Here is a 26,255-nt window from a genome sequence, read left to right on the forward strand (position 1 = left end):
TAGAGGAAGGAGAGACCCACGCAGGAGGGCCTGATGCTTTCACTCAAGTAAAGGCTGGGATTTCAACCAAGGACTGACTGTCTGGCTCCAAAGTCTGCACCTTCCGTGGTGTGGGAAGCCCCGTACAGCACCTCCCTCTCAGGATGTCTAGAAACTCTGCTTGGAAGCCCCCTGCCTTCTGTCCTTTTCCTCTTCAACTTGGCACATCTTTCCCACACTAACCACCCAGTCTTAAAATATCTCTTAAATTTAATTCCCTACATAACCAAATCAAATGTTTTACCTTTTTTTAAGTTTATTTTTTTTTTTTTGAGAGAGAGAGAGAGAGAGTGAGTGTGCACCAATAGGGGAGCAGCAGAGAGACAGAGAGAGAGAATGAGAATCCCAAGTAGGCCCCATGCTCTCAGTGCAGGGCCCGACATGGGGCTCGAACTCACAAACTGTGAGATCATGACCTGAGCCAAAATCAAGAGTTGGATGCTCTACTGACTGGGCCACCCAGGTGCCCCTGTTTTACCTTTGTTTAATGAGAAAGGATTTAGATGAGAAGTAGGGGCAGGTAGAGAAACTACATTAATCTTCTCCCATATTCCATCTTCTTAAAAAAAAGAGACTGTCAGGTAGGTTTGTTAAAAAAAAATACAGCTGAATACATTTCAAAGACCTTTCTATCCAGGGACAGTAAGCTTCGGGTTTCAAGATCTCAACTTCAGATAGAAAGGCAGAGTGGAAGCAGGCATGGTTGACATGATGCCAACGGCAGCAAATGAGTCACAGTTCTAGAACTTACTCTCATGAAACTCCAGGCAACGGAGAAAGTAGGACTGGCTTACTCTAAGGACAAGAGTTGATAGCCATCAAGCAGATGGAACAGCACGGTACCTGGTGGCTATTGCTCCGAGGTACAACTATAAATTTTAGGCATAGTTTGGTAGTTACTTAACAACTTAGCCACCATTTATGAGAAATGCCCATGAATAACGGTCTGTTAGTGTGGTGGATGATGCAGAAGTTGATAAGATGTTGGCTTTTATTCGCAGGATTCATGATCTAGATGGCAAATCATACATATATACAAACAGGTGTTACTCCAACAGCCTATACCACACAATACCACGGAAGGGCCAAGCACTAAAATATCTTCACTGCTTCATCAGGCAAATGACATATTCCTTTAAGTATGTAATTTTTCAAACATTCTGCTCTATTATTCCAGCTGATTATTCTGAGAGCATTTCACCCATAGGCACAAATCAATAATTGGACAAGAGAAGTCAAGAGGAAAATAATAGCAGACAGAAAGCACTCACATCTAAAGAGTTGTGTATTATTTCACTTCAAGAAGCATTTGCTGGTTGCCCGCTGGGCATGGGACCAGTGTTTGCTTGGGAGAAAGGAGTCGGATAAGCCAGAACCTGCCCACGGTACATGAGGGTCTCCTTAAAGCTATAATATGTACAGAGCTTCGGACCTGTGCTATTATCTTTCTTTTTTTAAAAGGTGAGGGCTGAAAAGAGGAAAGGCAAGGACGACTGTCTCAATAAGATGCTTTATAAAAATTGTGGTCTAGGTTTAAATGAAAGGGAAGGCAATAGCAGAGAGGTACTGAACACACACTGCCTTGATTCAAATCCTAACTCGGCCACTTACCAGTTCCGTGACATTGAAACTGTAATTTAGGGGCGCCTGGGTGGCTCAATCGGTTAAGCGTCTGACTTCGGCTCAGGGCATAATTTTGGGGTTTGTGGGTTCCATCTCCACATCGGGTTCTGTGCTGGCAGCTCAGGGGCTGGAGCCTGTTTCAGATTCTGTGTCTCCCTCTCTATCTGTCCCTCCCATGCTCATGCTCTGTCTGTCTCTGTCTCAAAAATATATAAACTATAAAAAAATTCAAAAAAAAGAAACTGTAATTGAATCTTTCTGTGCCTTGGTTTTGTTGCTGAAAATAGGATAATATGCATCAAATGGCAGTTGTGGGATTAAGTGAAATAATTAATCCATGTAAGGGACTAATACGGTACTTAGCAGAAAGGACTTTATTATTATTACTAGTATTTCCTTCTGACAATATCTTCCTTAAGTTTATTTATTTGGAGAGAGAAAGAGAGATTGTGAGCGTGGGACGGGCAGAGAGAGAGATAGAGAGAGAGAGAGAATCCCAAGCAGGACCTGAACTATCAGCACGAGCTGGATGTGAGGCACAATACCACACACCGTGAGATCATGACCTGAGCCAAAATTAAGAGTCAGAAGCTCAACTGACTGAGCCACCCAGGTGTCCCATCCATCTGATGATATTTAGAACATGTAAATAACATACAAAATGCAGGTAAGAAGCTCTCATAGCAAACCTTCTATCCAGTATTTTTGTGCCCTCCCCCACAGGAAGAGGATGGACCTCTAGCTAAAATTGGTTTGAATATTGAGGCTGGCGACCTCCCCTTCCCCCCACCACAGAAACCAAGAAGGTATAAAATAGGGAGGGGAGGATAGGCTTCAAAAGAGATCCAACACTGGCTTCAGAGAGCAAGGACAGGAGACTGGCTTGAGGTTTTTATAATGGTCAGGGGCTGGGTTGGGATCCCAACTCTGGGTGCTTCTGGAGCCACAGGAGGGGGCATTTCGGCTTTTTATCAGCTTCCCTCGATGCAGGCAGATGACTTAAATGCTGTCAGCTGTCAGGGGCACCTGAGTGGCTCAGTCAGTGGAGCATCCGACTTTGGCTCAGGTCATGATCTCACGGTTCATGGGTTCAAGCCCTATATCAGGCTCTGTGCTAACGGCTCAGACCCTGGAGCTGCTTCGGGTTCTGCGTCTCCCTCTCTCTCTGCCCCTCCCCCACTCACTCAGTCTCCCTCTCTCTCTAAAATAAATAAACATTAAAAAACATTTTTTAAATGCTGTCAGCAGTCAAACATCAAACACTGGAGTCAGGCTCTTCATTACACGTGCATACAAAACTGCCCAAACAATTCATATATGGTTCGGGGAGAGGATCTGGGCAGGCTGGTACATGTTTCATACGTTGCAATGTTCAGAAATCTATGTCGATGTTTGGACATTTATTCTATGAAGGGAAGTAAACGTGTGTATTAATGTTTCATTTCCTTTGGTTCATTAAAAAAAAAGTGTTACACAAAATAAGAAGAGTAGAAAATTATGTTCTTTAAGTGCATCTTCACTATAAATTTTTTAAAAGCAAAAAAAATAAACTCGGAGAAAGAGGCACCACTGAGTTGAAGAGTTTCATCCGCTGGGGTTCCAGATGAGCTGTCTCTAACCTGACCCTGAGAGAAGTTACAATTCCCACCTGCACCAGACTATTCTATCACCCGAATATCCTGGAAACTACACAGCATGTAGGTGAGTGTATCACACTTGCCTCAGTGAAGCTACTTCTCACTGAGGTTTTGCTGTTGCCTTTTCTTTAAAAAAATTTTTTGCAGTTATTGTTGCATATTTTCTGAGTCCTTGATGAGCACCAGACCCTCTGTTAAGGATTCCACACTCACTATGTTATTTAATAACAACCCTATGAGGTAGATACTATTATTATCCCATTTTACAGATGGGGGGAAAAATGGAGAACAGATGGAGACCAGCTGGCCCTTCCTTAACAGCTTCTATATATAACCAGTGATGCTTTGTCTTGTTTTTCAAACATCTTTCTGCCATATGTGGAATCACAGACAGACCAAATTCTATTTGATGTGATTATACCCCCCAGGAGGAAATGATAACTCTGCCTTTGAAATAATATTGCTAGAAAAGAAGAGGCCATTGAGGTAGGGCCACAGGAAGAGACGATGCTTCAGCATTGCCTTGTTTTTAACTATTGACAACTTTTTGAAACTGCTGAAATCTCTGGGATGAAAGATGTTATTGTGAAGAATGCATAATGGCCCACTCTAAGAAGTCTCTGTTTTATTTCTAAATGTCTTTAAAAAAATTTTTTTTAGGGGCATCTGGGTGGCTCAGTCGGTTAAGCAGCCGACTTCAGCTCAGGTCATGATCTCGCGGTTTGTGAGTTCAAGCCCCGCGTCGGGCTCCATGCTGACAGCCCAGAGCCTGGAGCCTGCTTCAGATTCTGTGTCTCTGTCTCTCTCCGCCCCTCCCCTGCTCATGCTCTGCCTCTCTCTCTCTCAAAAATAAACAAATATTTAAAAAAAGAAGAAGAAGAAGAAGAACAGTGTGTGTTGGTGGGAGGAGAGGAAGCAGCTCAATGGAACAGAACACAGGCCCACACACATATGGGAAATTGACTTATGGTCGCCATGACCTCACACTTCAGATGGAAAGAGGAGACCGTGCCATCCGATGCCACCAAAGCAACTGGTTGTCTGTATAGGAAAACAATGCAATTGGATTCCTGCTGTCACCATTCCCCAGGGTCAGCAACAGGTACAAACTTTTAATTATAAGGTGAATACATTTCAGGGTCCTGATGTACAGCATGGTGACTATAATTAACAATACTGTATTGTAGGGGCGCCTGGGTGGCTCAGTTGGCTAAGCGTCCGTCTTTGGCTCAGGTCATGATCTCACAATTCATGACTTCAAGCCCCATGTCTGGCTCTGTGCTGACAGCTCAGAGCCTGGAGCCTGTTTCGGATTCTGTGTCTCTTTCTCTCTCTGCCCCTTCTCCCACTCACACTTTGTCTCTCAAAAATAAATAATAATAAAAATTTTTAAAATTTTAATGTTTATTTTTGAAGGAGAGAGAGAAAGAGACAGAGCTTGAGTGGTGGGGGCAGAGAGAGAGGGAGCCCTGAAATGGGCTGCAGGGTCTGAGCCATCAGCACAGAGCCCGACACGGGCTTGAACCCACCAACCGTGAGATCATGACCTGAGCTGAAATTGGACGCTTAACCAACTGAGCCACCCAGGCAGCCCTCTAAATGTCATTTTTCAACGAATGAAAACATATTCCACACAGTCCCTAAAACAAGTAATTTAATTTCTATAACAGCCATAATATTGAAAATGTTCATTTGATATATTCAATTTTGAATCATTCTTTCATAGTCTTTTAAAATTTATTTATTTTGAGAGAGAGAGAGAAAGTATGCACACACGTATACACACAAATGGGGAGGGGCAGAAAGAGAGGGAGAGAGAATTCTAAGCAGGCTCCCTGGTGTCAGCATGAAGCCTGATGTGGAACTTGATCCCATGAACAGTGAGATCATGACCTGCGCTGAAATCAAGAGCCAGACACTCAACCAACTGAGCTACCCAGGAGCCCCTTTTATTTACCATTAAAAAATGTTTTTAAAGGTTTATTTTTTAAAGAGGGGAGGGAGGGGCAGAGAGAGACAGACAGACAGACAGATAGACAATCCCAAACAGGCTCCATGCTATCATGGCAGAGCCTGACTCAGGGCTCAAACCCATGAACTGTGAGCTCATGACCTGAGCTGAAATCAAGAGTCCAACGCTTAACCAACTGAGCCACCCAGGTGCTCCTACCAGTTTTGAACACCCAAGGGATCATACACAAATCGACACAAATAATGATTGTGTTCTACTGTCAGCTGAATTTGCATTTTCAAAGTGTATCCATCTAGCACTAAGCATGTCAAAAAATCAAATATAGCAACTCACTATTTCCTTATGAGCCAGACATCTTATATAGTTTTGAAAAGTTCACACACAATAATAGGCTAACAGAAAATGAAATGATATATAATTGGAAATGGAGTTTACAAAAAGTCTTACAAGTTTAACCATAATTTTAATGTCTAGATGTCTACTGGCTTTATATGAAACTGTAAATGCTCAAATCTAGGAGGAGACCTCAAGTTCATGGGCATTTTAGTTGTGGCGTCCTTTTAAAGTTGCCACATTAAAAAGTTTTATGGATCCGGCAGTTTTGTTTCTATTTTCAAGCCAATGTTCTCCCAAACTTGATGGAGGTCCTGCCTACACCGTGACCACTGAGACAGGACTTCAGTCAGGTAGGAAGGATAATAACTGGGTGCAAAATGATCTCAGGGGAAAAATAAGGAGCTTCTACCAGGTATCAGAGTGCTTGCAAAATTGGAATCCCAGCTTCAAAGATCTCCGTATCACCCCACTGCTGTAATACGGATAGCGCTACTCAGCAAGGCGCTTAAACTGAACTACAGAGCCTAAAATGGGGTCATCTTCACAAATTGGGTAATTGCTGTCATCTATAAGCTGGCATTTGACCAAATAACAACAAGCAGCTTAAAAGGCAATTTATTGCAAAAACTAAGCTTTATCCCAAACTGGGAGGATTAGATTGGAGTCTTGAACACTGCCCTGCTCTGTATTGCTGGAGATTGGAGTAAACATGGCTTCTCACAAGATCAATACTCTCCTGTCCTTACTGGAGCCAATGCCATCCGCTTATGGTAGGCAGAGACTTGCCTTGTTCTACCTTGTAAATATTCAGTAGGAAGTCCAGCCATCACCGAGTACAAGAGAACGGAAATAACCTTTTAGAGAAATCAACAAACACTATCGAAGGTCCCAACAAGCCTCTACCGGATTTCAGCAAAATTGAGGTCTACATAACTTGCTCCAAGTTGGTGAGTAAATCTCTATCATTTAAGGCAAGCTTGGAGGAAGCCAGCATGCTTGGGTTCTCAAACATTTTGCCTACTAGAAATAAAGCTGAAAGAAAGTAAGTTTCTACCAAACAAACCTTATTTTCCCATTTTAAGGGCTGGAAAAATGACCCAGGGGAACCAGTGCATAGAAGTCCATATAAACAATATCATTTGCACAAGATTAAGAAAGTACACATTCTCTTTCATGGGGCTCCGTTATCTCCCTGCAGCATCCAAATTAAATGTGCTGTGGTTAAGATGTTTCCAGAATAGAAATCATTAAAGTATAAATCAATGGCTATAGACAGATAATCTAAGATTTACATTTAGGTCGTACAGGGCTTGTAAATGGCCAATTTGATAGTAAAATCTCTTTATGGAAACAGCACAAGAAGCTTCCCAAATCCTAGCGCCTGTTCAGTTAATGAAATTGAAGATATTTGATTTCTATCACCAGCTTCTCGCTCTTCTAGGCTTTGTGGGACACAGGCCCACCCCTGAAAATCCAAAGCAAAACACAACTCAAAAGATGATCTGAAAGAGAAACAACAAAAGAAAGGCAGAAAAGCGGCAATAGAATGAATTTAAAATGGAGAGAGGTAGAAATGCAGAAAAGAGAGGAAGGAGGGAAAGGAGAGAGAATGAGATGCAAGCAACATAAAATGAACAAACATAGGGGCTTTATACAATATATTTTTTAAAAGTTTATTTGAGAGAGAAAGAGTGGGTGTGCAGGAGAGGGGGAGGGGCAGAGAGAGGAGGAGAGACTCCCAGGCAGGCTCTGTGCTGCCAGCACAAAGTCCCCACTTGGGGCTCGATCCCACGAACCAGGAGATCATGGCCTGAGCTGAAACCAACAGTAGGATGCTTAAGTGACTGAGCCACCCGGGTGTCCCTACAATATTTCTTAAATACGTTATTATTTAGTAGTAAAACGGGTAACATCTGTACAAAGAACTAGTGAATTTAGGAGATAATAATTTTCTGCTTTAAATACAATTTCACGATTCTTCATAATTCTTCAGTGAAGTGTGCCTAAGGATCATAAGGTATTTAACCTATTTTTAATTGATGAGAGTAAAAGTGACTTGATTAGCCTGATCTAATACATGCACAGGATATCAAACAGCTTTTAAGAAATACAGTTGTGATGATAAACTATGTTAGTGAATTATGAGGAAAAAAACAATGAACAACTCTCTTTTCTAAAAATGATCAACAGTCTGTAAACAGATGGTAACATATACACAGAGATTTTAAGGTGATTTGAGCTCACTGTTGAGGACATCTATCAAGAAACAGGCACAAAACTTTGTTCAACTATTTGTTATTTAAAATATTTTTCTGTCCGTGAACTAAAAGTGCAGAATTTGTAATTTGTAATGACATAATGTACATGCACTAGGGAGATTTATCGATAATGTTCCAGTAAAGCAGACTCTATGATGTGTAGTTTCTTTCCTGTTTTACACAGAGGTCTGTCATGGCTACCTTGTGTCCGTGAACATTGGTGGGTTGCTTTTAAGGGAAAAGATACTCATAATTTAAAAATGAAATTTGAGGTATAAACACAATGACACCCTAAAAAGTGGCACGAATCACATCTGTAATCAAGATAGGCACATGTAACTGAGAAATGTACCCTTGCAACTCTAGGAGAACACATTCATGCATTCCTCATGGAGGTATTCCTGAATGCCTGCTCCACAAGCGGTAGACCTTGTCTACAGCAAGATAAAGATATAACGTGGAGGGGCGCCTGGGTGGCTCAGTCAGTTAAGCGTCTGGCTTCAGCTCAGGTCATGATCTCAGGTTCATGGGTTTGAGCCCCATGTCGGGCTCTGTGCTGACAGCTCAGAGCCTGGAGCCTGCTTTGGATTCTATATCTCCCTCTCTTCTGACCCTCCCCTGCTCACACTCTGTCTCACTCTCAAAAAGAAATAAACATTTAAAAAAAGAAAGAAAAAAAAAGACGTAACCTGGAGACAAGAGAGAGAGTGGTGCATACTCAGGCCAGTACAAACACAGGAGTTGCAGAGTCAAAATGGATATGGATCCAAACAGTCCCTATTTATATAACAATAATATGACATATGCTAATATGGAGTCCAAGTTTTTCTAGGGCGAAAAAAAACCCATCTTACTGGCTAATTGCCAAGTTAAATGCACATTGGTATCACATCCAAAAAAGCAAGTTTTTATTTTCATTCCCCAGTTTTCTTTTACAAAGACAAAAATATCACCTGGCAGAAAATGATGAGGAAAGTTGGGGGAAATGCTGAGGTAAGTAAGGGTAGTATAAATAAAAATGCTTTTTTAGCATGAACTAAACAAAATAAGTAATGTTAAGTTTCCAAGGCAGAACTGTTTACAATGTCAAGTGCTTGTGGGAACACCAGTTGAAAATATAAAGGGAGAAAAGAAATAGAAAATTACAAACAGGAGTTTATGTAAAGGACCCACTTCTGTCTTATTTTTTTTCAATTTATTGTAAATCAGAAACCAAAGCAAATTTATAAATCAAAGCCCAGAATGAGCATGAGCCCTAAGTAAGGGGCAATGGAGGAAGGGCTCCGGGATTCTTACTTTGGTTCCAGAAAAGCCTCTTTGGGATATTTCTTGTTTGTTATGACTGCCATAAAGTTTGTTTTACTCAAAAGAGTTGTTTATGATCTCTGTTTTCCCCATTTACTCTTATTTTATTGTTTAAACACTTGGTTTATTTTTGAGGAGTGTGAGCGGGAAAGGGGCAGAGAGAGGGGGGACAGAGGATCCAAAGCGGGCTCCATGCTGTTAGCACAGAGCCCAGCACGGGGCTTGAACTCATGAACTGTGAGATCATGACCTGAGCTGAAGTCAGATGCTCAATCGACTGAACCACCCAGGTGCCCCTTTATTTTCTCTATTTAACAAGATTCTTCATGGATGTGAGGGTGTTTTATTTATTATTATTATTTTTTTAAATTTTTATAGTTTATTTATTTTTGAGACAGAGCATGGCGGGGGTGGGGAGCAGAGAGAGAGGGAGACACAGAATCTGAAACAGGCTCCAGGCTCTGAGCTCGCTGTCAGCACAGAGCCTGACACGGGGCTCGAACCCACAACCGTGAGATCTGACCTGAGCCGAAGTCGGACGCTTAACCGACTGAGACACCCAGGTGCCCCGAGGGTGTTTTAATATATGTGTGTGTATGTATGTATGTATACAGAGAACGGGTTTTTCAACCTGCCAGGAATATATCCTTTGAGAAGCAAAAGATTCGAGAGCTCTAAAAAGGTCTCTTGAAAGTACTTCCTTTGAAGCCCTTTCCTTCTGCTACTATAGTATCAGTCATTTTATCTTTTCTGGTTCCAGCTTAGTTTCATAATTTGTTCCGAAGTTCCTCCAAGCAAGTGCAAGTACGTACTGAGTGCCTATGACACTCAAGGCAAGTGAGAGAAAGTGGAGTACGGGTATTTCCTGTCCTTCCCATAAGTTCAAGAGATTTCCGGCATCTCAACGTGTTCCACTTGAAGAGATAAACAGCGGCATGGAAAGAAATAGGAGGAGACAGAAATTTTTGTGTGTTCTTTCAAGAATCAATGCATCCGGAAGTTGAAAGAACAGAGCCCTGGATCAAGTGATTGAAATCTATCAAATATTTATTGTTCCCCAAGTGGACCGTGGGGGAAAAGAGGATCTGGATGAGCTATGCCAGAGCAGGGCAGCAGGAGGCAGAGAGGGAGGAGATGGATAAGGAGGGGGCAGCTTGGATGCTCAGAGGTGGGGTCCGGAGGGAGGCATGGCTGCGATTCTGCCGGCCGGAGGGAGTGGGGGAGCTCCGACCCGCAGCTGCGCAGCCAGCAACAGGGGAGGTCAAGGCAAGACCAGTCTCTGGCTTCGCCCACTCTTGCCCCACCCCCTCCAGCCCACCACCCTCCATGGGCATGTTGCGGGGCCACTGGACACAGATGCTTCCAGCAGGCCGCATGGCCAACAAGCACATTCAAGCAACTGTCTTCTTCCCATGGCTCAGGTGAAAGAATAAAGAACGATAACATAACTAATTCCAGCAGGTTCCTTCCTGAGATGACTTTCATGGCCGCTCAATGTCTACTGGGCAAAACTCAAGGCACTGGAGGCTTTTTGTAACCTGGCTTCAGCCTACTCTTGCAGCCTTATTTTTATACCTGGCTCTCTGGTTCTCACAAATTAAGCACATTACCTTAATGGCAGCACACCTCTGTGCTCACACACATCCCAGAATGGCTCTCCCATCCCCTATTCTATCTCGAGGACTCACTCTGTGAACGCCTCCTCATCCTGAGACATGGTCCAACTATCACCTCCTCCAAGTTGCCTACCCAGCCTTCCCCGAGCTCACCAGGCAAAATAAGGTGCTTTGACCTCTGAGCTCATACCTGACACCTGCCTCAGTTAGAGCTCTTATCACAGAATTATCTAATCCATGGCTTTCTCTGGGAACTCAGGATCTTCTCAAGGTCAGACGTCACATCCTGTTCACCTCTCATCCGTCAGCCATTAGCAGACTGCGGGAACACAGGAGGGACTCAAGAAATATTATTAAATAATCTGTTCGAATCAGTTTAGCCAATGCTTTCTGAGTACTTATCACATGGCCAACTGATACATGCACCCTGCTTATAAAGGGAGGTAAGACACGGTTACTGTGTTTCAGAAGCTTTGATTCTCGTAGGGAGGGACAAACAATTACAATGCAACATAAGAGGCACAGTGCTAAGATATATAATAGATTCAGAAGTAGTACACGAGAGAAAATACAGAGATATAACCTGGCTACCGTAGAGGCTTATTTTTTATTTTGTTTATTTTTTGAGAGACAGAGAGAGAGCATGAGCAGGGGAGAGGCAGAGAGGGAGGGAGTCACAGAGTACTAAGCAGACTCCAGGCTCTGAGCTGCCTGCACAGAGCCCGACACGGGGCTCGAAGTCATGAACCATGAGATCATGACCTGAGCCGAAGTTGGACACTTAACGGACTGAGCCACCCAGGCGTCCCTATCATAGAGGTTTTAATTTAGGAAATGGTGAGAAATAAAGTTGGCCAGGGGATTTTGAGATGATTTGGCAGCCGGCAGAGAGCCACTGAGGGGCTTCAGAGAGCAATAGCATCCTGATACAAATGACATTTTAGGAAGGACCACGTGGTAGCAGCAGGAGGAAATCACTAGAGCAGGGAGAAGGTGCAGGAGACCCCCTAAGCTCCCTTTCCCTGAATTACAAAGTCCGACTTCTAGTTGATAAAGTCACCTTAGTTTCTGCCATTAAAGTTGTGTACCTCATCAAGCAAAGGCAATGAGTGCCTACTGCATAGAATTAAATGCCAGAAAGCCAAAAGGCGGCGGGTGGTATATGCACAAGATGGTGCATGTCGGCACTGACCGGGCGATGCAGCTAGAAGCAGAGGAGTTCGCAACTAGCTCAGGGAAAGTACCGTAGAATTCACAAAGCCGGGAGAGTTCTGTGAGACCACCTGGCTTTAAGACATACTTTTAGGCTAGCGCTCCTCTATCAGTGATCCCAGGAATGCTTAGGTGAAATGAGGAAACCACAAGACTGCAGGTGTAACCTAAGTGAAAAAGTGCACGAAGTCTCAGTGTATCCCTTAATACACGTCACAGTTACATTTCCAAGTCCAGACCAGGGGGTTCTGGAAATGGCGCCATCATGGCATCTTCAGGCGATTCAAGAGCCTCTTGGGAACTCTGCAAGCGAAGAGGATGTGGCCAAAATGGGGACTGGGATGCTGAACAGGAGGAATGACATTGCACAGGGGAGTGCACAATGTTAAATGTTAAAAAGGGGAAAGGATCTCTGCAGTCAATCTGGTATTAATCCCCCTACCCACTGTGGTTAGCAGGTCCAATTCCAAGATGGACCCCTGTCTTCACTCCCCGCTGCTGTGCCAGTGATAATCCTCCTTTACAAGGCAGAACGGATTTTGCCGATGTCACTAAGGTTACTCACCAGTTGGCTTTTAAGAAAGGGAAATTATCCAGGTGAGTTTAATCACATGAGCCCTTTGATAGAGAATGTTCTCCCACCGTGGCAAAGAGGAATCTGCAGCCTGTAAAGGATTTCAGCACCTCTGCTGGTTTGAAGATGGACAAGGCTTTGTGAGAGGGTGTGTAGGTGGCCTCTAGGAGCAGAGAGTGAGTGACCCCTGGCTCATGGCCAGGGAAGAACAAGGACCTCAGTTCTACAACTGCAAGGAATTGAACTTCGCCAACAACTTGAATGATCCTGAAGTGGGATTCTTCCCCAAGCCTTCCACATGAGAATGTAGCTCCACCAACACCTTGATCTCAAGTCTATAAACCCTAAGCAGAGGGCCTGGCCAGAACTCCTGACCTACAGAACGGTGAGATGATTATTGGGTCTTGTGTCCAGCCACAAAGTTTGCAGTAATTTATTAAAGCAGCAACAGAAAATAAGGAGGCCCTCAAAAATTCTTATGAAATTGGTACACATAAATGGAATGCATGAAGGTCTTGAAAACTGAATACTTCATCCTAATGTGATTTCATACAGCAAGTAAATGGTATGGACAATAAAACCATGATGTAAGATAAGGAAAGGAACACCGAGGATGGCAAATTTGGGACAGGCACACTGGAGGAAATGCAGCCCCATAGGCACAATCTCTAACCTGCTGTTCAGAAAACCCATTCTTTTCCGTGGTCCAATTTAATATCTTCTTTTCTGATAACATGGGTCCCATCCATTCAGTCATTCACTCCCCCATTATGCATCTGAGTGGCTACTTCATACCAAGTGATGGAGAGACTACCACACCCATAGCAAGAGTGCAAGGTCAGGGAATACTGCTTCGCTACCCTACAATCCATCACTGCCCATGCTGGGTGAAGAACAAGGAGATCAGCTGTTACTAGCAAACAGCACATTAAATTAGGTAAGGGAAAGGGGTCTTGGAGCCTCCTCTCAAAAGCTGAATCAGTGTTGTCATACACGCTGGCGTGAAGGCAGACAACTTGATGCAATCAAAATTAAAATGAAGGACAAAAGGGTTATTATTTAAAATGTTAACGAGAAGCATACCAGTACTTGATTCAGAGCCCTCTCTTTGGTTAAGCAATCAAAATAAGTGCTTATTTCCTTATCCCTTGGTAACTGTCAAAAATGATTCTGCCACGAGAAGATCTCTGGTCCAGTGAAAGTGAACTTGACCCAGGGAAGCTACCAGGACTGAAAGGTTATCTGATCAGAGCTACTGTGTTCATTTCAAGTACAATCTGTACTTCTAAAGCCAAGCAAGCAGTCTTACTTAGGTAATTCAAATTGTTACCAACCTCCATCCATCCCATGCATTAACTCAAAAACGCCAGCACANATATTGAAAAAGTAGCCAAGGCATTCCACGGCCGCCAGGATTTTACATTCTTCATGTTACTTTAGCCAGCAGTGAAGTTCAGTAACCTACCACATGCTGCCCGTATAATAGGAAACATTTCCTTCAGTGAATGATTATAAACAGAAGGCTCTTGAAACAGCTCACTGCCAATCAGACCCTTTAAATACTTACATTCTGCTGGCTGACACGGACCCAGCGTTTATTACTGCGGTTGTTCCGCACCAGCTCCAAACTAGATCTATATGCAGTGAAGGTGTCTGGCTTCCCTGGTCATGACTTTGAGGGAGAAGAGGGCACAAGGTCAGACCTGAATACTTGTCTTCCTGCTACTGACCACCGCCTGTGTTATTTAGTACCATTATTATTGACTCCACACCCACACGGCCATCATTGCAAGAGAAGTGAAAATGCTCTCTTGGCATACCAGTCTGGGACATTTTCACTTGTTCATCATGCCAGTAAGTGGGGGGGAAAGGTCTTTTCTTTCCAGCTGGTCATGGTGTTGAAGATTCTCCATTTTGGCTCCAGGTTAACTGAAAAGGATAGAACTGGTGATAATGATCTGATTCACCTCGTAGGTTTACAGACAAATGCATCGGCACTGTTTCATCCTGGTCTGCCATGATAAATGATTGCTTTTCCTTGCTCCAAATAGAATTATATCCCTGATTAATAACAAATGTGGAGACTCAGACCCCGAAGCAAGGCTAAGGCAACAAGGTCTCAACCACCAGCACATTTGTCTCATAGATGTTAAAAAAAAGAAAGGATTCACCAAACCCAGAGCAGAGATGGCAAAACTTTAAAGAACAAAGAGCAAGATGGGGACTTGGTGGCAGACTCTGACATGACATTGCACGTTTGATGAAATGGGGAACATTAACTCTCAAGTCACTGGAGACAAACGCACATTCTCCAGGGCAGGAAAGCTGCATAATTCACAGCTAGTGAGCAGCTCATTTCTCTCTTCAGATATGACCCAAGAAAAATATTGTTTTATTTTCCTTAGTAGTTCAAAGAATATGCTCATGCCAGTAGGAAATCAAGTCACCTCTTTTTAAAAAAATCTTTTCTCCTTCCACTTTCCTCTTTCTTTATTGTTTCTGGGTTCTGAATCTCTCTCTCTTTAAACAACTTCACACAAATCTCCCCAACAAGTAAAATCAAATTTAAAAATTTACCATGCTTTTCTGTAAACAAACCATGATAACTGCATCCATTTTATTGTTATTATTTTAGTGGTACAGATAGATTTTAAAGAATCATAGTAAGCCCACTGCACACACAACTTTCCCATCCTTACACTATATATCCTTGTGAAAAACAAAGAGTGAGTTCTGACTTCGTGCAAACAAGCGATTGTTTCCACCACACGACTGTGATGTGACTTCCTCAGTCCTTCAGGAAGTTCGTAAAAGATCTTATGGATCGATTCTAGATTTCTATGACCTCTGTGAGAGCATGAATCTTTAACGTCGGTAAAGGATCACATTCATTCTTGCATTTCATGCCTTGCACTTTTAAGAGCTGCTCACCAACGTTACTGAGACTGAATTGAACAGAGAGCCAACCAATCACACAACACTCGGGTCCTAATGCATTTTAGAAGCTTTAGGATCTTTGGTTATTATGGAAACATCAGCCAAATGGTGGTTACAGGATACTCATGAAGAAACATTGCTTAAAAACATGTAATTGTGATATCTCAGTAACACCGGTAACTTGTGACATACAAGGAAAAGCAAATTTCACCCATTGAGTGTGCTCCTTTGTCCTTCAGTTAGTTGATTAGATACGTGGCTGATCAGACCACATGATTGATTTCAATTTTCATTGATCTGCATTATATTAAACCATATTAATCCTTATGATACTGTAAATTGGGCGAACTTGAAATTACTGAGAGCACAAGGGGCCTTCAAAAATTAGCTTCTGGAAAATCAATTTCAGGGAAAATTGTCTTTTATTTCAAAAATAGACAATGACATTCAGATCAACAACATTAAAAATAAGAGCCAATATTTTACAGACTCTATAATCCACATAAGTTTTGAGCTGCTTATTTACATTTAAACTCAGAACCCATTCAAAATACAGCAGACCTGGAAAAACCAATACACTTTAGTTTTAAAATTCAATTCATGGGGCACCTGGCTGCCTTAGTCTGTTAAATGTCCAAATTTGGCTCAGGTCATAATCTCACCATTCATGAGTTCGAGCCCAGGGTCAGGCTCAGTGCTGAGAGCTCAGAGCCTGGAACCTCTTTTGGATTCCTCACCTCTCTCTCTCTCTCTCTCTCTCTCTCTCTTTCTCTGTCTGCCCTCCCCAACTCATGCTCTCACTCTCTCAAAAATAAATAAACATTAAAAATTAAAAAAAAATTTTTTTTTAATGTTTTATTTATTTCTAGGAGAGAGAAAGAGAGAGAGAGAGACAGCGTGAGCAGGGGAGGGTCAGAGAGAGGGGGAGTCACAGACTCTGAAACAGGCTCCAGGCTCTGAGCTGGCAGGCAGCACAGAGCCCAATGCGGGGCTCGAACCCACGAACCGCGAGATCATGACCTAAGCGAAAGTCTGACGCTTAACCGACTAAGCCACCCAGGCGCCCCAACATTAAAATTTTTTTAAAAAGATAATTTGTTTGGAATAATTTCTTCTTTGCATTTTCTGTAAGTTTAAATTTCTACTCTTTTTAAAGGTTTCATAAAAGTAAAGCAAAGAGAGAGAATTTAAATGACAAAATTACTAATGCAGCAGACACATAGACTTCACTTCTGCAAAAAACTAAGCTGAGAGGCCTTACCGAGTGAGATAGAAACGTAGGTGATAAGTAGAAATGACAGACTAACCAAAGGGGTCAATTAAAGACTCCTGGTGGGGGTAGCAAGATAAAGATAGTGATTTATACATAATATTGATAAAGATTACTCTTTTAAACAGAAGTGCATCCTTCACTGTTGCATATATCATATCTGCAGAGTATCTGCATGCATATAATATTCTCTCCATCACAGCACCATTATACACACATGTATGAGTGAGCACTCTCACTTGTGCTCTCTCTCTCACACACACACACACACGCACACACACGAGAAGGCAGCCAATGACCACCATGCAATTTCCAGCCACAAACGGCTGTCAGAATTAATATCACATTTGAGCGTCTCAGGTAACTGGAAGTAATAGCAGGCGAAGTCGAGAAGACAGCTGATATGTTTAAGGTTTTGCAATTTGAGACACACGTCTTACTCAATGTTGATCAACTTCAGTAGAGGATGGCCTATCAGATTACATTAGGTGTTCTCCCCCTGTGGGAACAGTCAAAGATCATGATATGATTATTACATCAGATATCTGTTACCAAAAAAAAAAAAAAAAAAGTCTATCACGACCTAGAGGATGGATGAATTCTTCAAATCCGGTACAGTGGAAACCTCAACAATTTTAAGTCACTGTTAAGGACATGACACTAAATAAAAGAAACCAGATGTAAAAGAATTTGCTGTGAGATTCCATTTATATAGAGTTCAAAACTGGCATAACTGATCTGTGCCATTAAAAATCAAAATACTGCCCACACATAGGAGGGAGGGACTGATAATGACAAGAAGGGGCACAGAGTGGGTCCTGCCAAGGTTGTAAGGTTCTATTTCTTGATCCCAGTGCTGGTTGTGTGAATGTTCACTTTGTAGAAATCTACCAGAGTGTAATTTCTATGCTTTTCAGTAGGAATGTTATCCACCAATAAAAATTTGCTCAAAAACACTGACCGCTGAGTAACCAAGTCTGCTGTCTTTCAAGTTTCTCTTTCTCCTTAAAACATACACACACAAACACACACACGCACCATTTATATATTCTCTTTGAGCAGAAACTAAAGAAAGTGAATGAATACAAAAGGGTTTTGTCCTTTACACCCTGATTCTCAATTTGTCACGACCTTAAATATTCACCACGGAGATACATTCAAAAGCCAAGTTTTCAGCCCTTACTTAAATTTTTTAAATGTCATTAACAATAACTGTGCAGCCACAAAAGACAGACTCAGAGAAGCTAGAAAGATTCCTGTGGCCTCACAGCCAAGAAGACTGTGAGGATTTGGATCTCAGATGTTTCTGACCTCAAAGGTGTCTGCTTGAGAGCATTCTTCTTGACAACCCAATGGCAGCAGAGAATGACAGTCAATGCCCGTGCCAATGTCTCGTCTTGGGCACAAATCCTGGGGAAGAAGCTGCTGAAGGGCCTTCTCCATCCATGAGGTCTCAGACAATAGCCAAGCATAGGAGCCAACCCCCAAGAGACAGAACTGAAGTCCTCTCACTATTATCTTCTTGCAAACAAATCTGGGAGTTTCTAAACATCATATATTCTGCAAATTAGAAAGATTCTGTTTTTCTTTTTAAGTTTATTTGTTTTGAGAGAGGGAGAGAGCATGAGCAGGGAAGGAGAAGAGAGAGAGAGAGAATCCCAATTAAGCTCTGCACCGGCAGTGCAGACGTGGGGCTCAAACCCATGAACCATAAATTCATGACAAGAGCTGAAACCAAGAGTGGGACACTTAACTGACTGAGCCACCCAGGCACTCTAAGGTTACAAAGATTTTTAATGGGACAGGTGGGTTCCTATGCCAGGAAAGGTATCTGGAAAGGTTGGCAATTATTTCTTTTTTTTTTTTTTTCTTGTACATGTTTTCATTTTGAAAACATTTCCTGGGCAACTATCATAAGCCAGGTCCTGGGGTTGCTATGATGAAGGGGGCAACACTCTAACCATAAGGTATTCCAGTAACGGGGAGACAGGAATGTAAAGAAATAAGACAGCAGAGAACTTGTGATGAAATAAAGGTGTGCACAGAATACATCCTCCTAGCAGACACAGGAGCCCCTGAACAATAAGAAATAGTCTCTTGTTCTCAACTTCCATCATTAGAGAAAGGAAGTTGGTACCAAAGAAATGAGCTCTTAATGACACAGAAAGTGTCAGTGGCTAAATACATAGGAATTTTATTGTAGTTTTTCAAAATCACACTAAGCCCTTAACTCCAGTTGCATCCCATTGTTGTAAATTACAAAAGAAAAAAAATCAAGGGTAACAAATATGCCAGAGCTCTGGGCGTCCACCCTCCTAGGTCACTGCCAAAAGCCAGTTCACTGTTTCCCATGAACACTGTCTGAGACTGTTTCCTTGTCTTTGTAGGATTCATCTTCATCCAGGTCCTCTTCTGTTTATGCCTAGCTGATAATACTAGAGGCACCAAAATAAATCTTTTTGCCTTTGAGATCAAAGTATTGTTGGTGATGGTGACTTCCAGACTTTTCTCAGGAGATTCTTAATCTTGACTCTGGAAAGTCTGTTCGATATCGCAACTCTAACTTCAAATTGGCATATAGTAGACAATAGTAAAGAGACCTTTGATTTTCATACTATCGGATATTCCAAAGTAAAACAAATGAAGGGGAGTGAGAATAGATTTCATGACTGTTCATTCTTTTTTATCTCATCAATAGCCATCACTGATCATCAGTGGTTTTCTCTCTTGCTGCTTGCCTTTAGCTATGACTTGACTGATACCAGTACAGCCTTACAAATTTAATAATGTCTGAAAGCGCTGACTTATTTATCAGCTTTGAAAGGCACTGGTTGAAATGTATTTTGGTATCTCCTGTTCCTCAGAGTTATATTTAGTTCTCAATCATTTCAGCCCTATGGGTTTGGTGTCTACTTAAGATTTCACTTGGGTCAGTCTTCAATAGACTGGACTCCTTTAGAAAGAAATGGTAATAATTAAGCCATTGGAATAACCTTCATCCTTAGTCTCTGGCATTTTCCCTCGAGTGAGCAATTCTTATTGTCACACTAATTAAGTAAAAACATAAAGGCTTTCCCACTGTTTTTCACAAGGGAGCGTTTCTAGTAGATTTTATTTTGTGAAATCTGTAAAATGCTACAAGGCATATTAATTAATAGCTAAACATATATGGAATACATAATTAACTACCAAATATGATGCCCTTAATACTTGAAATACTAAAGAGCCTATTTTCAGTAATTTGCCTGGAAAAGGAGCTTTAATTTCTAAAAAAAAAAACAAAACAAAAAAACAATGGAGATTTGAGACTGAGGTGGTGAGTTGGATTTTAGCAACTGGAAAATGTCAGTTACCAGTAACTAAAAGGTATATTTCTGTACGGACAGCAGTAAAGCACTCCATGGTGGATAAATGGGGGCAGACGGTAGAAAAGAAGGAAATAAATGAGAGAAGGGGAGACTGAAATTGAGATTGATTGTGGCCTGTGGTTCTCTAAGTAAATCAAAGACCCATTTGGTCAAAACAGTTTTGTGCCCCAAATATGTAACATACGTGAGCAGTTCCCACTACTGTTTCCTGGTCAAAGGTTATTATTTAATTTATCCTAGTTAAATCTGATCTCAACTGTAATCACCGTGCAAAGCTCAAACTCATTCCAGACCCTTCCGTTCAAACCTCCCTAAAATAAAGACAATGACCCCAAACAATTTTCTCATGTGGTCCTCCGTCAGAACACAGGAATGGTACCCTACTTGTAATGTATTCCTTGTTGTTATTTTATGTCTAATCAAACAAGTTCATCAACTTAGAAATGAAATAACAAGATCTCTAATAAGCATTCAAGTAAGATAAACCTAGAATCTGCAGGCTATCAGGCTAATGTAATACATCTGAACCAACTTTTATTGAGTATTTGAGTGCATACAAAGCACGACGCAGGCATTGGCGAGAATGAGTTCCCACCACTCGCTACTCTCTCAGGACATGTGGAAGGGAAGTGGACACCCTTGTCCTGCTGCATTGGCTGTGTGTCCTTGCCAGGTCACGAGAGGCAGGTGGTTGTCAAGGGGCAACCATTACAGCGTTACTGGCTTAGAGCTTTCAGCTTCCTGATCCCAGCTCAGAGAGCTCTCGAACTCAACAGCGCAAGCGGCCTGCTGAGTCCTACTCCTCCACCCTCTTCAGTGGTTGGCACATATCTAATTCCCAGTGTTAGATCCCTTCCTGCTTAAAATCCTTAGTGCTTTTTCTACAATGAATCCCAACTGATACACAAGGCTCATACTGCAGTCAACTAGGGTTGAGATGTAAGCCAGGCAAGAAAGGAGAGAAGAGTTCCTGATGGGTCATCATTATTTATTCGCTCCAGCATGCGTGCGTTCCATGATTCATCCATGCAGGTCCTTAATTAGCATGGACTACATGCCTGGTACCATGAAACAGCTCTGACCTTTAAGGAACCAAGGTGATGACAGGAGAAAAAGAGAACAGAGAGAGAGCAATCCCCAGTATGGGTGTTAAACCCTCCATTAAGACTCCTTATTGTGGGGCGCCTGGGTGGCTTAGTCGGTTAAGCGTCCTACTTTCGCTTAGGTCATGATCTCACGGTTCGTGGGTTCGAGCCCCGCGTCGGGCTCTGTGCTGACTGCCAGCTCAGAGCCTGGAGCCTGTTTCAGTCTGTGACTCCCTCTCTCTCTGACCCTCCCCTGCTCACGCTGTGTGTCTCTCTCTCTCCTAGAAATAAATAAAACATTAAAAAAAGAAAAAAAAAGACTCCTCTATTGTATGCCCGATTTGAAAGCCCTGATATCTGGTTGGTGTTCCTTCATCTCTGTATCTTTCATCCATCTCTCTGGTCTCTGCTATCGGTTCCTCCGTGTTAACTTAGAGCCCTGTGTAGGACTTTCCAAAAAGATACTTCTCTTCTACAATGAGCATCCATAAATAATTACTTATACTACCTACCTTAAAATACAAAAAATGAGCATACACCCATTTAAACACAATTAACATGATATTATTACCCATTAGAGATAAGACATATTTTTTTACTCTAGAAAATGAGAGTTAAATCATTAAAAAAAAACCACAGGCACCAAAATCCACATAAATGATTACAAGCAAAGAGGGCATGCAATTCTCTTAAACAGCAAGGTATTCAGGCTGACATGAATAAGTAAAAGAGAATCTACTCAAAGAGAAAGAATCATAAAAACTCCCTTCGGGGGAAAAAAAGATCTGATGAGTTATTACATTTTCAGGATATATCAACAAACTCTCCAAAATTTATCAGACAGTTAACATTAATCGGACTTGAACATGAGTCTTGATATTCATGGTGAGTGGCAATGATAACACTTTGGCTGAAATCCATTTGGATTTTTCATCGGAACCTATGAGTAACAAGTGTCTGCTGCTCAGAAATCATCCTTATCCTGCTGATTTGTTCTGGCCTTCACGAACCTGTTACTCTTGGAACAAATACCTAAGATGTAGAATGCCCCACTGCACGTACAGCTAAATAGTATGTAGCCTTGAAAGTTCCATGCATATCCAACCTGTTCTTGAAGCTACTGCCACCTGTCCGCAGCTACACTGATCCCGTCATTACCAATGTCCACAGCATTCACAGATAGATCCAATGAGTTTACCAACATGTTGTTTTCCACATGCATAAAGGATGGGTTTATAATCCTCAAACTCATGTTTTAATATTATTAACCTTTTTAAAACTTTATTTTGAGAGAGACCCTCCAGCAAGCAGGGGAGGGGCAAAGAGATATGGAGAGAGAGAATCCCAGGCTCTGCACTGTCAGCATGAAGCCTGATGTGGGGCTTGAACTCACAAACCGTGAGATCATGACCTGAGTTGAAATCAAGAGTAGGATGCTTNTGCAGCTACACTGATCCCGTCATTACCAATGTCCACAGCTTCACAGATAGATCCAATGAGTTCACCAACATGTTGTTTTCCACATGCATAAAGGATGGGTTTATAATCCTCAAACTCATGTTTTAATATTATTAACCTTTTTAAAACTTTATTTTGAGAGAGACCCTCCAGCAAGCAGGGGAGGGGCAAAGAGATATGGAGAGAGAGAATCCCAGGCTCTGCACTGTCAGCATGAAGCCTGATGTGGGGCTTGAACTCACAAACCGTGAGATCATGACCTGAGTTGAAATCAAGAGTAGGATGCTTCACCAACTGAGCCACCCAGGTGCCCCAATATTTAACCTCTTATTTAGTACTAGTCATCTAAGAGCCTCCACTGCAATCTGATGGTATGAGGATGGAAAGACATGGTACCATGACTTAAGAAGTATATAGTCCAGTAAGGGAATCAGCCCAGCACAGAGAGAATCTGCCCAAAACAAATAAAAAATGAGGAAAGAGGCTCAGGCAATTCAACAAACTCCCCAACCCTCATGTTTGCATCCTGCAAAAGAGAAAACAAAGGGAAAACAGGGATGAAGTGAAATTAGTTAAAGGGAAAGGAGAGCCACCACTGGTTCAGATGACCTTCCTTGAGGAGTCCCCAGTGCCTTCTCTCTCTCGTTGCTGATGAAGAGTGGCACCCTTGCTGTGGTCCAAGCTGAGAGCCAGGACATCCAATTGGTCACTCAACTAAACCATCAGGAGCCACGTGCAATCAATAAGACGTGAGCGTGCAGTCAGTTAAGTAACAGTTCAGCCTTTTCTCTCTTCTCCCAGTGCTGACTGGGATCTCCTGAAAAACATGTACCTTTAGCCCATATATTTGGAGCTATCTTGGGTTCCCACAGTGCTTTCAGAGATGCCTGGAAAACCAAATCACTTAGGCTCAGGCCCAAACATGTCCTTGGGCAAATAAAAATCGACTACACTATTCATGACACCATTTCATTTCTTGGTAACAGCTCTTTGTCTATATACCTTTCTGAAACCTCTTCTAAGACCTGACCAAACCCTGGGTAAGAACAGCCTAGAAATCCTGTTTAAATGGACCCATCGTTTGTTCCCTCTCTTATAACCTGACTTTTGCTCCAATCTCAACACTCAACTCCACTGAAATGTTTTCTATCGAGGTTAAAGTGATGTCCAAGTAGGTCGCTGCAGGTCCTCTCCCATTATCTACCCCCCTTCTCTTAGTTTGTGATATTCTCTCTCCCTTGGTTCTCCTTTCTAAATACTGTTTCTCCCTCTGCTTTTCTGGTCTTTCTTCTTCTTCCCTCATGTATCAGTCCATTTTGCTGTGTAACAAAAATGCCAGAAGCTCCAGTGAACTGCGACAGGAAGTACTTATTTCTCATGCATCTGCTCCCTGGGGTTCAGCTGGGATCTGCGGGTCTCCGCTGAGACTGTTCATGTACCTGTGCATTGGCTGGGGACTGTGCTCCACGCTGGGCAGCTTTCTGTCATTTCTCTTCCTGCTCACGAGGCTGGGGGATAATTCTGTCATGTCCTTCTCATGGAGATGGCAACCATGTGTGTGGCTAACGGGAAATATCATATCCCCACAGGCGGGGGAGCTGAATTGGCAACCACCAACCCCACCTCATAGCGTTGACCTAAGCAAATCACACAGATGAGCCAGAGTCAAAGGACAGGATAGTAGACTGTCTCTTTTGTGAAAGAAACATAAAGTTTCACGGTAGAGGGCAAGTATATAGGAAGGGAAGAAGAATCAGAGGTCGAGGCTATTAATACAATCTACTCACTTTCCTCTCCAATAATTTACGTGTGTATGTATGTATCTATGTATGTACATGGCCCCACACACCAACACACCCATGTATACATACATATGTTCATATATACAGCCCCCTCAACACACACACACACACACACACACTCACACACACACACACACACACACAGCAATGGATCTCAAACCAGGCCAATTCTGCCCTCTTCACCAGGGGATACTTTTGGTGGTCATGACATTGGAGGTGATGGTAGGAAGTGCCGCTGGAATTTAGTGTGTTGTTTGCCATCAGGAGACTACTTAGGATGCTGCTAAATACCCTACAAAGCACAAGGCAGCCCTCCCAACAAAGAATGTTCCAGACCAAAGAGTCCCTAGTGCCAAGGTTGAGGAACCTGGAAACGTGTATGCATGCAACTCACATACACAGAGAAAGGTAGAGTGTGAGAGAGATTTTCCAGTTTTTCTAAGCCCTGCAGTGATTCTGGGCTACTGCTTCAGCCATTGTGATCACTGCTCTGGGAACAGTCCCTAAACCCACAGCTCTCAGGGCTGATCCAACTGCCATCTGTCTAATCCCAGTATAATGGCTCCTCGGGTCTCTCAGAAAAAACTGACTTTAACCTCCTAAGCCAAGTCTGGGATCCTGGTTTTCCTGCTCCTATGAGTGGCACCATATCTGTCCCAGTCACCTCAGTGTGACAAAAAGCACGCAGGTTGGGAGTCAATGCAGCTCAGGGTCTATTGGTTACTAACTGCATGTCCATTAGCCAAGCACTCAGCCTCTTTCAGCCTCAGCTGCCTCACCTGTAACACGGCCTTTCTCAAGGCTGACAAGAACATTAAATTAACTGAAACAGGTAAAATTCAGTAAATATTGGTACCTTCCCAGATATGAAACCTTGGGCATATCTTTGGTCTAGTGAATTACCAAGCTTGCAAAAAGCAGGAGCTCTCATTTGTAAAGTCTTACCTTTGCATCCCGCCACATTCTGGGCATTCACTGCTGCTTAGAAGAACCACCTGTTTCCCTAACCAGGCAGAGAGATTTGTACCTGCTCCGTAAGACTGCTGGGAATATAAAATAAAAACGGTAGAAGAGCAAAGAGCCTGGTATAAACATTGAATAACTGTGAGCTGCTCTTAGATTTTATTTGTGTTGTTTGTTGGTATTGGGAAAGAAAAGTCACCTATAAAGTCTTCTTTTTTTTGTATCTTTGGATTTTTTTTGAGAGGTGTGTGTGTGTGTGTGTGTGTGTGTGTGTGTGTTATAGTAGGCTCTAAACCCAACATGGGGCTTGAATTCACGACCCTGAGATCAAGAGTGACATGCTCTATCAACTAAGCCAGCCAAGTGTCCCTGAATTTACTTCTTGCTCTAACTTGTTCAAGTCTTTTGAAGATGATTTTAGTCAGGTCACCATTTTCAACAGATCAGGTGCTGTGTTACACACATTATGTTAATATGTATCATCTGATCAAACACTCAGGACAGTCTGATGATAGCTCATCCTATAGCTGAAGTCAATAAAGATTAAGTGATTAAATAACAAGCCAAAGCCACATAGCTGGTCACAAAGTTATGATCCCCTTCCCTTTCCCACTTCAAAGTACATTTCCTATGTCCTTCCCTAATCCCTAACCTATACAAACACAGGGACACCCTGGCTTTTTTCTCTTAGAGACACAGAAATAGAAAACACAAAGGTATTAAGATTTGGTATATTACCTCTATCTTCGTTTGTGCATCTCACTGCCAAGGTGAGAGAAAAATGCTTGACACAAAGAGAG

General features: G+C 42.3%; 1 protein-coding gene across 4 annotated transcripts in view; it reads right to left on the reverse strand.

The window, feature by feature from the left end:
* Positions 1-26,255, reverse strand: part of PID1 (phosphotyrosine interaction domain containing 1) — a 229,392-nt gene that overhangs the window by 34,081 nt on the left and 169,056 nt on the right. The gene's annotated exons all lie outside the window — the stretch shown is intronic.

This window comes from Crocuta crocuta, unplaced genomic scaffold, assembly GCF_008692635.1.
Source record: "Crocuta crocuta isolate KB4526 unplaced genomic scaffold, BGI_CrCroc_1.0 scaffold516, whole genome shotgun sequence".
NCBI lineage: Eukaryota > Metazoa > Chordata > Mammalia > Carnivora > Hyaenidae > Crocuta > Crocuta crocuta.